Here is a 15,228-nt window from a genome sequence, read left to right on the forward strand (position 1 = left end):
CACACAGAAAAACACTTCACACTAACGCTCAGTGATTTAGGAGATTCATACCAGTAATGAATGTGATCTTTGTTTGTAGGAACTGCTAAAAATATCACACCCTGTTGCACAAAGCGGTCTGTGTTACATTCACCTGATTTGTTTTTAACTCACACTGATCAACATCTGGACAAAATATCATAAAAATAATCATAAAAACATCCTAATAACATAAAGTCCTTGTTAGGATAGAGTGATGTAGTGTCTGGAAGACTCTGTACCATATGTGTGTGTGTGTGTGTGTGTGTGTGTTGTGGTACCTAAATGGGCACTAAACTAATTAAACTATGGTTGAAGTCATAAGTTTATATATGCCTCAGCCCCAGTCATAAACAGTTCCTGCACTTTAATCCTGGTCCATATTCCCTTTTTTGGGTCAGTTAGGATTACAACTATATGTTAAGAATGTAAAAAGTCAGAATAACATAAGAGACTATTATTTATTTCAGCTTTTATTTTTTCCTTTACATTCTTAGTGGCTCAGAAGTTTACATACACGTGGTCGGTATCTGGGAACGTTACCTTCACATTGTTTGACTTAAATTGAATTAATTGTTTGACTTGAATTAAAGTCAGGACATTGTGTTGGCCACTCCATTACATGTACATTTACATTTTCAGCATTTAGCAGACGCTTCTTGAACCGCTTGAACCGGCAACCTTCTGATTACTAGTCCAGTATTTTAACCACTAGGCTACAGCTGCCCATTACCTTCAATGTATTGTTCTTAAGCCATTTTGCCACAACTTTAAAAGTATGCTTGGGGTCATTGTCCATTTGGAAGACCCATTTTTACCCAAGCTTTAACTTACTGGTTGATGTTGAGATTTTGCTTCAAGATGGTCATTATGGCTGGAAACACAAAGCGAAACATAAATAATTAATACAAATGGTGGCAATCTGGTCCCACTGTGGTTTACAAGATGTAACATAAAGCCTCCACAAGGAGGTGTTCATGTACAAGTTTATTCGTTGGTGCATGTTAAAATTTGTTGATTCAATTATTATTAGTTACGACCCATTTTTTTTGTCTAGAGACACACTAAAGGGTAGCCACTGTTGGGCTCTTGAGCGAGGCCCTTAACCCTCAATTGCTTAGACAAATACTATTACTGTATTGTAGGTTGTTTGGATAAAAACTGAAAATGTAAATACACCAGTTCACCAAATGTAACTGATTTAGTTACCAGAGACGCAAAGTTTCCATGTAAATTCATTCATTAAATAACAAAGACAAAATGTTTCACAAATAATTGTTGGGCAACTCGGTGGCCTCACAGCAAGAAGGTCCTGGGTTCGATTCCCAGGTGGAGCAGTCCGGATCCTTTCTGTGTGTGTGTGTGGGTTTCTTCCGGGAGCTCCGGTTTCCTCCCACAGTTCCACGGTTCAAAATCAAGTTTTGCTGTTTAAACCTACCTGATCAGCTGCCTCAGTAGAGAGGATTCTAATAAGACATGGAACTCATAATCAGATTATTTAGACGCTCTACTTATACAGAGATTACACCGATTATGTCACTGCAGTTTTATCTTACTAAGCTAACACAGTTAGCCTCAGGACGTTCAAACCTGCTAGCACGCCAGCTAACGTCTCCCTCTGTGTATCGAAAACAGTTAAACTGTCCTGGACGAGCCTGAATTTACAAATAAACAACACTCGTGCACATTTATAGAAATTAAACATAACTGACAATTTATTTATATTATAAATTGAAAAGAACGCCATTGGTTGCTTCGCATTCGTTTGTAGTTTTTTTGTGAGAAAAGTCATGCTGCACTGAATGCTGGGATTGCCTTCAGTGCTGAGGAAGCGTAGGACATTCATTTACATTTTCGGCCTTCTTCCAAAGCGACTTACATTACAGTTACAGTATACAGTCTGAGCAATTGAGGGTTAAGGGCCTTGCTCAAAGGCCCAACAACAGCAACCTGGCAGTGGTGGGGCTTGAACCAGCAACCTTCTGGTTACTAGTCCAGTACTTTAACCACTAGGCTACGGCTTGCCCCTATTTTCACTCAGAATTAAGGCGCCTCAGTAGAAGCATTTTGAGGGATATAAGAATTTAGACACGCCCTCTTCTCACAAGTGTAGGATGACGTAAAATGCATCTATGTAGAGAGATCACAAGGTTTTCGGACAGACCCCCGAAACTTTTATTGATGTCAGACAAGATGAATCTGAGATATTTCATCTTTTATCTGCTCAACTTCATTTCATTTATTAATAAACATCCATTCCTGCATTTCAGGCCAACACATTCCAAAAAAAGTTGGAACAGGGGCAATTTAGGGCTAGTAATGACGTGAGAAAACTAAATAATGATGTGACATGCTACACACATTACAAAGACATGGCTGAGGAAGAAGAGAGTACGGGTACTGGACTGGCCTGCCTGCAGTCCTGACCTGTCCCCAATATAGAATGTGTGGAGAATTTTGAAAGGGAAAATGCGACAGCGACAACCCCCCGTACTGTTACACATCTAAAGACGTGTTTGCAGAAAGAACGAGACAAAATAAAAGCCGAAACACTTAATCACTTGGTCTCCTTGGTGCCAAAATATCTTTTAAGTGTGGTGAAAAGGAAAGGCAACATTACAAAGTGGTTAATTCATTACCGTCCCAACTTTTTTGGAATGTGTTGTAGGCCTGAAATGCAGGAATGGATGTTTATTAATAAATGAAATGAAGTTGAGCAGATAAAACATGAAATATCTCAGTTTCATCCTGTCTGACATCAAATAAAAGTCAAAGTAAATGTAAGAAACTCTGTGTTTTTATTTTTATTATTTACATTTTCCATACTGTGCCAACCTTTTCTGATTTGGGGTTGTATATTAGTTGGTCTTTTCATTAATCAAACCCCCTCACATTCATAAAAGTTCCACCCAATTCTTACATTGATTGTTTGTGTAGAAGACAATCTAATAACTGTATTGCTGCTATTAAGTGTATCTGTAAAATAAGGCTCCATTTTGTGTATGTGTGTGTGTGTGTGTGTGTGTGGCATTTGGTGTATCAAAACAGTCTGAGTGGTGCCAGTACCACTCTGCTTGTTTGGCACTCACTTACAGACTCACACACCATTACACACAGTGTGTGTGTGTATTAAAATATTTGTGGTTCCAGTAAAAGTCTAACAGACCCCCCCACACACACATACGATACGGTTTTGTCCCGTCTCACCACGCTTTTTAATACCCCAGCACTTTTAGCACCAGCTCATCTCGCTCGACCACCTCTTCAAATGGCCAATTTTGTCTCTGGTACTTTCGGAAGTGCCTAATTTTGTCTGCACCACTGTCTGCCCTTCCTGCACTGCTCAATTTATCTTCACTTTCCATGATGCCTGAATTTGTTGAGACCTGTTTTTACCTATTATGGCACTGTGTCCACTTTAGTCCTTTCCTTTTTTTGTACCTAAATATCATATTTTGTCCTCACCTTCATATATTCTTCTTTTTCTATTTGTCTGGATGTTTATTATCTCCCTATTTAGTCAGTTCCAAATTCCCAAGTGTGAATCCGCTGTCGCTTTCACAACCCCTGATCTAATCTAGGACAGACGGCTCACCACGCGCCCTTTCAGACACGTGTCCGATCTGCAGCCACTTCTTTTTTTTATTATTCTATTTATACATTTCTCCCCTTTTTCTCCCTTTTTAACTCGTCCAATTGCCCGATTGCGTCATGCTTCCTCTCCACCAATGCCAATCCCTGCTCTGATTGAGGAGAACGAAGCTAACCCACGCCCCCTCCGACACGTGGGCAGCAGCCGGATGCATCTTATCACCTACACTTTGACGAGTGCAATGCGGATCAGCACTGTGTACGGAGAGACACACCCTGATCAGCGCACTCTTTTCTCATCTCTGTGCAGGTGCCATCAATCAGCCAGCAGAGGTCGTAATTGCATTAGTTGTGAGAGAGAGACCCTATCCAGCTTAATCCCGCCCATATCTGAACAACAGGCCAATTGTTTTTCATGCAGCTGCTCAGCCCAGCCGGCAGGCAGAGCTTAGATTTGATACGATGTATTCGAGATCCAGCTCTGGTTCCAGCATGTGTTTTTACCGCTGCGCCACCACTTCTTATCACCTGCCAGTGTTGGGTTCCCACACAGAGTCGCATCGCGTACAGAGAGCCACGCTAAGCTCAAGTGAGTCCATTTGTTCTTACCTGTTTACTTTTGCTTACTTTTAAACCAGTTCAAAAAAGTTGGGACATGGAAAATGTAACTAGAAACAGCAATTGTTTATTATTGATTATTTGCAAATCATTTTGGCCAGACAGAACAAAGACATTTAATGCTTCAACTTATCAACTGTGTTACATCACATCTCCTGTTAACTGAGGACACCAATTGTTGTAGTTGAAAGTGGATTTTTTCCTCATTTTTTCCTATTTTATTTATGCATTTTCTCAATTTTTCACCCAATGTAGCGTAGCCAGTTAGTCTTCCACTGCTGGGGCCCCCATTCACGTCTGAGGAGGGTATATTTGCCAGACATGTGGATTTGGGCATGATGCCGGTCGCATGGAGAGTCTTTTCACTGCGTTGAGGAACCGCCCCCCTTTTTAGTCCAGACTAGTGGCCAATTTTGTTCGGCATTTAGCAGTCGCTCTTATCCAGAGCGACTTACAGTAGTGCTTCCATAGTAAACATTACCTTACTCTAGTTTAAGTAAACAACAGTCCAAGAGCACAAATCAGCTGAAACCTGTTAGAACCAAAGTGTTTTTTGTTTTTTTTTGCAGGAAATGAATGAGTGTTAGTACAAGTCAGTTTAAATGCTTAGTAAAGAGGTGATGAGGGTTTTTAATTGTCTTTTAAAGACAGCAAGAGACTCAGATGTTCGGACAGACAGAGGAAGCTTGTTCCACCACTTGGGTGAAAGTACAGAGAAGAGCCTTGATGCTCATCTTCCTCGAGTCCTGGGTGGAGGATCAAGTCGAGTGAGATTAGTGGCTCGGAGGTTGCGTGGTACAGAGTTGGGTTTGATTAGACCTCAAAGGTAGTTTGGGGCTGGTCCATTTTTGACTTTGTAGGCGAGCATCAGTGTTTTAAACTGAATGTGTGCAGCTACAGGAAGCCAGTGAAGAGAATGCAGCAGTGGGGTGATGTGGCAGTGTTTAGGTTGATTAAAAACCAGATGGGCAGCTGCATTTTGAATGAATTGCAACGGTTTAATCGTGGACATTATAGCACCTTCTAGGGGGGAGTTGTAGTAGTCCAACCGTGAGATTACAAGTGACTGCACAAGAATCTGAGTAGCTTCCATGGAGAGAAATGGACGAATCTTGCTGATGCTGTAGAGGAGGAACCGGCCTGCTCTTGTCATGCTGGCTACATGAGGAGAGAAGGTCAGCTGGTTATCCAGGATGACACCAAGGCTTCTTACATTATCAGACGGTCTGATCTGGGAGTCATCAAGAGAGATAACTAGGTCCTGGGTTGGGGATTGTTCTCCAGGAATAAGTAACAGCTCTGTCTTACTGGGATTAAGTTTTATATGATGAGCTGACATCCATTGTGAGATATCGTGCAGGCATGCTGAGATTCAAACTTGGGTAGTTCAAAATCTCAGCGCTGGTGTGCTAGTGCTTGATACGACACTTCAGCTGCTCAACTGACAAGGTGTCTCAAGAGTTGTCTAATGTATTCCCAAGCCTATGTGTTCTAACTTATTTGGTAAGTGTCGCAAACTTTAAATTAGGAATTACAATATATTTACACAAATCAATAATGCTGATAAAGTAATAACATCATTAAATATCATTTTTGTGCTGTTTTAAACTAAGTTTGGGTAAAAGGTAGTATTTAAATCACAGCAATTGTATTTAAATCACAGCAGTTGTATTTAAATCACAGCAATTGTATTTAAATCACAGCAGTTGCACTGGGAAACACTAGAATCAAGGCAGGAATACCATCAACAGAGCACCAATTCATCATAAGGGGTTCAGCCCCAACTCCAGACATAACTAATCTTTTCTATCTGGACACTCGGCCAGCCAGTAGCACCTCTGAGATTTGAACCTTGATACTTGGCTAGCATAACAGTCTGCTACACCACCTTTTTTTTTTTTTTTAGCAATTATATTTCCCCAGCAACATTTAGTATCCAGTAATAGTCATTCCAGTGCAGAAAAATGTACCAAAATAAATAAATAAAGTGCTAAGTGCCATAACCAGTGACCAATTAAATATGGAGCCAACTCTTTAGCGCAGTTCTGTATATAGGAAGTGACCAGGGGTTCAGCGTAGCTCTGAATTAAGAAAGCTATCACAGGTTTAGTTCTAATACATATTTAGGTGGTGGTTGTACTGTAGTTATGACCATAGTTTACTGCTAATGAATTGTGAACTTACTGACATTGTGTCCTACTGACTATCCAGATTTCATAATTTCTTCATTTCCTCCAGCACCTTTAAAACCGTCAAAACAAACGTACCCCTGTCTATACAAACATGTATTTAGAGGTTTGGAAAGTTCACACTGTGGTTTACCCAAAATGCAGCCTAGAGTAAAGAGTGAACTTTACTTTAAGGTTATACTGACACCTACAGAGGACACACCTCCTAACTGGGACTGACCCAGACAGAGACCGTGTATGTCTGGGACTGATGGGTACAATGGACACACCTCCTAACTGGGGCGCATACAGACAGAGACTGTGGCTTCTTTCCTGATACTGACAGGTACAAAGGACACATCTCCCCAATGGGGACTGAAATGAACAGCCATCATGCCCTCCAAACTAGGACAGGTCCAGAGGACGCACTGCTCGTCTAGGCTTTTTTGCTGCCTTGTGCTTAGGTCTCTAGGTAGGCTCACTATGACTTTGAGTAGCGCAGTGATTGGGCAGTGCTAGCTCAGTGGTTACAGTACTAGACCAGTGATCAGAAGGTTCCTGATTCAATCCTGTTGGGCCGCTGAGCGAGGCCCAGGAATAACATTTTAACCACTGACAGGTGAAGTGAATAACACTGATTATCTCTTCATCACGGCACCTGTTAGTGGGTGGGATATATTCGGCAGCAAGTGAACATTTTATCCTCAGAGCTGATGTTAGGAGCAGGAAAAATTGACAAGTGTGAGGATTTGAGTGAGTTTGATGAGGGCCAAATTGTGATGGCTATATGACTGGGTCAGAGCATCTCCAAAACTGCAGCTCTTGTGGGGTGTGTCCCGGTCTGTAGTGGTCAGTATCTATCAAAAGTGGTCCAACGAACGAACAGTGGTAAACCAGTGACAGGGTCATGGGCGGCCAAGGCTCATCGATGCACGTGGGGAGAGAAGGCTGGTCCGTGTGGTCCAATCCAACAGACGAGCTACTGTAGCTCAAATAGCTGAAGAAGAAAGATGTCAGAATACACAGAGAATCACAGTTGCAGGGCTGTTTTGGCAGCAAAAGGGCGACCAACATAATATTGGGGAGGTGGTCATAATGTTATGCCTAATCAGTGTGTATATATTTATAACACCTGTTAGCAATTGTAATTAATGTTATTGTTATTCCATATTTACATAGAAGAAGTGTTGCAAAACCTTTGTCCATACGGTGTATTTGTGACATAAATTAAAGATGTAAAGTGAAGTCTATCACTCGTACTTGTACTTTTAAAATGCCATAAAAAATATCCCATCACATATGGCATACTTGCAAATGTAAATATTTAAAATACTTGATCTTAGCTATTTCTTCCAGTTTTTTTTAAGTCTTAAGTTTTATTTTATACTTAACATAGTTATTTTTATATATATTTTATTATGTTACACACACTGAGACCTAAGTAACTGCATTTTGTTCTAATCATATACATGGTTTTGAATGACAATAAAGCTGAGTCTAAATCTGAGTCTGATAAAACAAACACAGACTGTGGTGTGATGTTTCGCTGCTATAGAACTGGTCAACTTGTCATAACTAACAAAAAAATTCAGGTAATCAATATACAATCTTAAGCTAAAGCAAAATTTGGCTTTGCAGCAAGATACTGTATCAATATAAAGCAACAGAGCAAGTCCTGCTACAATGGCTCAGAAGAAGCATAACTAAAGTTTTAAAGTGGCCTAGTCAAAGTCCTAACTAATCCCAGTGAGATGCCATAAGATGACCTCAAATGTGCAACTCAAAAGCCCTCCAGTGTAAATAAGCTCCAGTGGGCCAGACTTTCTCCACAGCAGTGTGAAAGGTGGGAGAACAGCTTGCACAAAACACCAGTCCAGTTCAGGACTCATCCCATTCACACAGTTATGTGACTCACTCAGTCACTCACATCAAGGGACAGTGTTATGTAACTAGTCCACCTGCTGTCCACCTTTATGGAAGGTGGAAGGAAAATTGGCCTTTGTATGCACAGTTGACTGTGGCCTAGTTGATTACATAAGATTACATAATTATGAAGAGGTAGCACTCTTTAAAACCAAGGAGGCTTTCCTTCGTGAATAGAAAGCGGACGTGAGGGGGGCAACCCTAGATGTGATGTTTTGTCGAACCCAACAAACTCAGGAGCCAACAGTTTTTTGCAGCATTGACACTTCCAGCTATGCTCCTCTTCTGCTCTTAATTAGCTCCTGTTTTTTGAATAAGTGCAATTCTCCTAAACTTTAGGCACCCATAAATAGGGCCCTATTAATTCTTTGTAAGGGCATCCAGTTGCAAAACAGATGTACTTAGAAATGACGTCAAACACACACACATACACACACAGTTGACTTGTACAGATGTGATAGGTAAGGGTAATCTGCAGTGTATGAACAATAAATTATAAAACAAATGAGTGAAAGTCTGGCACCCCGGTAATAATGAACCAGTGTTTCTATTTAGGTTGCTCATTAAAATGATTTCAGTGCCTCTATCTGTGTGTGGGTGTTTGTGTGTTGGGGTGGTGGATGGGTGTGTTCCCGCCCGCCACATCTGATGCCAATCCCAGCATTCCACATTCACCCTTTAGACTGGTACTGCCAAAGACCACAGGATATCAATGAACGTTCAGTTTCTGTTGAGAGAAAGAGGCGGATGAAAATAAACATTGAAAGGTCGTGTTATTGGTCCATTACAAAATCTAATAAAAAAACATGGTTAAAATATGATTACTGCAGACAGGGTGTAACATACACTCACACTAACACACAGGTTCCAAACTAAATACTAATTTAAAAGCAGGGAAAAGATGTTAATCTGTTTCAGAAGGGTCAAATTATTGGCATGCATCAAGCAGAGAAAACATCTAAGGAGAAGCTGAAACTACTAAAATCGAGTTAAGAACTGTCCAACGCATTATTAAAAAGTGGAAGGACAGTGGGGGGGAAACATCATCTTCCAGGAAGGAATGTGGTCGGAAAAAAATCTTGAATGAACGTGATCGGCGATCACTTAAACGTTTGGTGAAATCAAATGGTAGAAAAACTACAGTAGAACTCAGGGATGTTTAATAGTGAAAGTAAGAGCATTTCTACACGCACAATTCGAAGGGAACTCAAGGGATTGGGACTAAACAGTTGTGTAGCCTTAAGAAAACCACTTGTCAGTGAGGCTAACCGGCAAAAACCGCTTCAATTTGCTAGGGAGCATAAAGATTGGACTCTGGAGCAATGGAAGAAGGTCATGTGGTCTGATGAGTCCAGATTTACCCTGTTCCAGAGTGACGGGCGCATCAGTGTAAGAAGAGAGGCGGCTGAAGTGATGCACCCATCATGCCTAGTGCCTACCGTACAAGCCTGTGGGGGCAGTGCTATGATCTGGGGTTGCTGCAGTCGGTCAGGTCTAGGTTCAGCAACGTTATAAGCCCAAAGAATGAGGTCAGCTGACTACCTGAATATACTGAACCACCAGGTTATTCCATCAGTGGATTTTTTCTTTCCTGATGGCACGGGCATATTCCAAGATGACAATGCCAGGATTCATCGGGCTCTAATTGTGAAAGAGTGGTTCAGGGAGCATGAGACATCATTTTCACACATGGATTGGCCACCACAGAGTCCAGACCTGAACCCCATTGAGAATCTTTGGGATGTGATCTTTTGGGAAAAATGTTTGCAACTCTGGACAGAAATAAATGTTGTGACATTGCAGAAGCTTGTGGAAACGATGCCACAGCGAATGCGTGCCGTAATCAAAGCTAAAGCGTCTGTGGTAATGGAGTACAGTGTAAATGTAGATAGACATTATAAATATACAGTATATATTTAGCATTTTAAACACCAAACACAGAATTTAGCCTCCAAGAAAAACAACAAATTGTCCAAGACTTAAAAGACAGACTGCAATCACAGCAGGATACGTTACAATCTGCCCTTTGAGGACCACCATGATGCAGATGTGGCCCTCAGTAAAAATGAGTTTGACACCCCTGCTATAGATAGTAAAACACATCTTGTTTATTAAGTGCAGTTAAACAAGCTGTAGTCAGACATGAACTGAACACACACTCTTAAGGTTGTTCTAGAGCAGGGGTGGCCCGCTACCCTTTCTGAAATGGCCTGTGAGGTTTTTTAAAAGTGGCCCACAGGTCTAAGGTCTAAAAGAAGTCATTCCTAGTTTGAACACTGGTTGTCGCTATCACATAAAACCAGTCTAAAACTTACCACAGCATCTTGTTTCATAAGTCAAAACAGTAACGACGTTACACCTGCATTAATGTTCCTGAACTTCATGGTGGCTCCAAAGAAAGATTTGTCACAGATTTCAAAGGGAAGTGTGTATGTTTAATTGGTCAGGAAACAGTTGCTTTAATGAAGGAGTGTAATAATCTCATTCAAATAAAAAGGACGTGTCATTTATAGTAATCGAGTAGGCCTATTACACAGACGAGGCATAACATTATGACCACTGACAGGTAAAGTGAATAACACTGATCATCTCTTCATCACGGCACCTGTTAGTGCATCGCTTACCTGGGGAACACACGGCACCAGGATGCACTATCGGAAGAAGGCTAAGTCGGCGGAGGCAGTGTGATGCTTTGGGTGATGTTCTGCTGGAAAACCTTGGGTCCAGTCGTCCATGTGGATGTTACTTTGACATGTAGCACCTACCTAAGCATTGTTGCAGCCCATGCACCCCCTTTCATGGAAACGGTATTCCCTGATGGCTGTGGCCTCTTTCAGCAGGATGATGCGCCCTGCCACAAAGCAAGTTTAAGGTGTTGACTTGGCCTCCAAACATAGTACACTTTCAGGGGTCTAGTGGAGTCTATGCCTCGACAGATCAGGGCTGTTTCAAAGAGATAAGGTAAATGAATGGAGTCAATCCAAATATATTGTTTCAATACTCTGTCTATTTCTATTTCTTTTTCGGCTGTTGGTAACATTGGGAATTGAACCAGCAGCCTTCCAATTACTATGCCAGTACCTTAACTACTGCAATACAACTGCTCTATTTTACCCCATCCGCTAATAGCTTGTGGAGAAAGTCTTTATTGGCCAGCAGATGGATCACCTTCACTGCTAGCTTGACATTGGAGCCCAAATCAACACTCTGCCTCAAACTGATCGTCTTTGATAAATAGGATGATTAAATAAATGCTACTTAGGTTTGGCGTGGACACACAGCTTGATAATATGGTAAATATGGTTGCTCTTTTGTTGTTTACATACTGTAAGTTTCCTCAGGCATAAACTGGCACGTTCTCTGTTTGAGCTTTTGTACATTGAGCCAGAAAAGGGAACAATGGACCTTTATAAGACCACATGGGAACGAGTTACTACAAGCCAAGAAAATAAATGATATTTGAAGGAATTTTATCCTGGCCGAAAGGTTCTGCTTCTCCTCTTTTTTTCCACTAGTAAGTTTATGTCCATGTAGAAAGGCTTATACACACTGGGGTAAAAATAGACCCAACAATATATGAGATCATATAGAGGTAAGTAATTCTAATTTACCATGCCAATGCCAGTCTTCTGGCAGTGTGAGGAGCAGAAAGAGTCATACCAGGAAACCACCTCCTTCGTGCAAGCACTCGGGTTGAGACAGGAGAGGTACTGGCAGTACAGACCAGTAGAAGTAAGCCTGGCACATCTGAGTACTGAAAAACAGACAGAGCTGCACCAACTGTTAGAAGCGCATTCAGCTAATATTGAACAGAAGCCAGGAAAACTAACATTCTGGATCACATTCTGCCCCTGGAGCCTCGCCACTGATTCATGTCTCGGCAGCCCTACGAAGTGCCAGAGAGGCTGATAGGTGCCTTAAGAAAGAATGTCAGACTATGCAGGAGTGAAGCGCCATCTTATTGCTGCCAACATATGCCACGTTAATCTCCAGAAGAAATGTAATGAGCATAAGATCAGAATGATGACCCAGCCTGTCTAGTGCTTTGATGCAGCATGCAGTAAGAGATCCCAAAATACTAATATTTTACCTTAAACCAGTCAGTGCAAGCAACATAACACAATAAGTCATAAAAAACAATATTGCTCAAGGGCCCAACAGCGGCAACTTGGTAGAGAAGACTTGAGGCTTGAACTGGCAACCTTCTGATTACAAGTCCAGTACTCTCACCACTGAGCTACCACTGCCCTTCTGTCACGGTCGTGACAGAACAGGGTTCTACGTATATTTTTACATTTTCAGCATTTAGCAGATGCTTTTATCCAAAGTGACTTACATTATACAGTCTAAGCAATTGAGGGTTAAGGCCCAACAATTGAGGCCCAACAGTGGCAACCTGGAGTGGTGGGGCTTGAACCTCTGACCTTCAGCTTACTACTGCTCTGCTACTTACTAGTCCAGTACCTTAACCACTAGGCTACAACTGCCCTGCCTCTATGCTGCTCACAGTCAAGTACAGGGTTCTCTGTCTTAATAACATTACTATCAGACACATGCTGACCAGCCAAACATTACATCCACCCCCTGTACATTACATTTAAGCATTTGGCAAACACAAATCCATCAAAAGCTACTTTACCTGAGGTGGAACACAGATTCAGGTTTAAGGACCTTGCTGACCAACAGTGATATGGGGCCAAAACCATCAACATTCTGATCAACAGTTTAGTACCAAAACTCCTGAGCTACCAGAATGGTCCACCACCCAAATTATATCTGTTCTTTGATGCTTTCTTTAACTTGGGTGATCAACCTGAGTATGTTTGCCCCAATACATTACACCATTATAAGATATACCAGCATCACACAGGTTGGTACAGTAGTGCAGCTACTAGATTGGGTGTCTCTATTCAATGTCTGTTAGGAGTTTTGGATTTTTTCCCTATGTTTATATAGGTCTTCTCTGGCTATTCTGGTTTCTTGCTAAAATAACCACAGACCTCTTGGGAAAAGATGTTGCTTTGCTGGCAGCATGTGTCTCTTGTTAGTTAAAGTTAGTTTTTCCCAAAAACAAGCTGAACCGTGGACTCATCTGACACAACTCATCTGAGATGAGCTTGGGCCCAAAAACTCTGCAGCGTTTCTGCATATAATTAATGTACAGCTTGCTCTGTGTGTACTAGCGTTTCAGGTTGCATTTCTTGATGCAGTGGTGGGCTGTGTTAAGTAACAATGCTTTTTTGAAGTACTCACAAGTCCATGTGGCTATATTTATCACAGTAGCTTGACGGTTTCTCAAGCAACGTCGTCTGAGAGCTCACATTTAGTGGTTTGTCATACATAGACTGAGATATCTCCAGATTGTCTGAATCTATCAAAGTGGTGAGCCATGACCCATCATTGCTTGTACAGAACTCGGATCCTCCTTTCATACCCAATCATGATTCTCTCACCTATTACCAACTCACCTGCTCATTGTGGAACTTGAATATTCTATAATTTTTTCACTCTAATTTTTTGAAGTGCATTAAATTATTGAATTAATTAAATGTGTCCATTTACAGAATTCAATAAAGTTGATCATTTTAATGCATTTTACAAAAACGTCCCAACTTGGGGGTTTGTAGTTTAATATGTATAATTATATATTATAATAAACTGCATGACCAGATGTATGTCAGCAACCCTTCTCATTAGTGGGTTTGGCTTTTTCAGTTAGACTTATTCCTAACAGATAGTTAAAAATGGGCATATATAGCTGTGGTTCACAAACTTCTCACAGTCACGACAGCTTAGTCAATAATTTCCCTGTTTGTGGCACCCCAAACTGGTCCCAATGTCAGGAGCCCCTCTGTGCATGTGTTTTCCTTATGCTCCTCTCTGGGAAGCTTTGGCGACATCTGGTGGAGCTGAAGGGAACTTCACACCCAATAACTCGTGTTCCCAATCTGCTCCTCATCAACCAGCATTTAAAAACCCCTGGTTTCCCCCCAGTCTTTGCTGGATTGTCTGTTGGCACCACTGTTGGGTCTGATCGGCTCACCTTAATCCTGATTTTTGTCTTCTCCTGGATCCCCTGCTTCTTTTGTTCTTGGACGCAAGCCCTACCCTTCTCCTGGATCCCCTGTTCATCGCCACCTTCCTCCTCTTCTGTCTCCTGTGTTCCTGCTGGTTCCTCCAGCCGCCATCCCAGCCTCATGATTCCCTCACTGCTCCTTCAAAGTCCCTCCTGCCCTGAGTATTTAGTATACCTGTTAAATCTCACCTTTGAGTCCTGTGTGTGGTGTTCGCTTCGTGGTTTCAAAAAACCTTGACTGGCCTACTGCCACTCCTAACACCCAATCTTACAAATAATAATAATAAAAACTGTGAAACTATAAGAATTATATTAAAACATTTTATGATGGCGGGCTAGATGGAAAGACTTTCAAGTGGACAAATGCATAACCAAGTATAAGAATTGAAGTATTAAGAATTAATACTGTTACTGTGGGAATTGTGAAGAGGAAAATCACTTAACTGAGGAAACAGATATCATATATAAATACTATATGACCAAAAGTATCTGCTTATTATTAAATTCAGGTGTATCAACCTTGCCTACAGTTAAGAGAGCTTTAATATCAAGTATATTAAATAAAACCATGCTTCTAACTTTGAGGCAACAGTATGCTTCTCTCTGGGAAGCTTTATCTTGTGGAGCTGAAGGAAACTTCACCCCCAGTAAATCAACTTGGCCAAACGAGTCGGCTCAGTTGATTCAGTGCACCGTTCGAGTTTTTGCAAGTTTGGATTTGAGTTGAATTGTCCACTTTTGAACTCTACCACCGGTCAAGGTAAGCTTCCTATTTGGCTGCGTGTAGAGAATCCAACCTCTTCACAGAATTGCACAACACGTGCTGACCTTGAA

Source organism: Trichomycterus rosablanca, chromosome 2 (genome assembly GCF_030014385.1).
Source record: "Trichomycterus rosablanca isolate fTriRos1 chromosome 2, fTriRos1.hap1, whole genome shotgun sequence".
In the NCBI taxonomy this organism is placed as follows: Eukaryota; Metazoa; Chordata; class Actinopteri; order Siluriformes; family Trichomycteridae; genus Trichomycterus; species Trichomycterus rosablanca.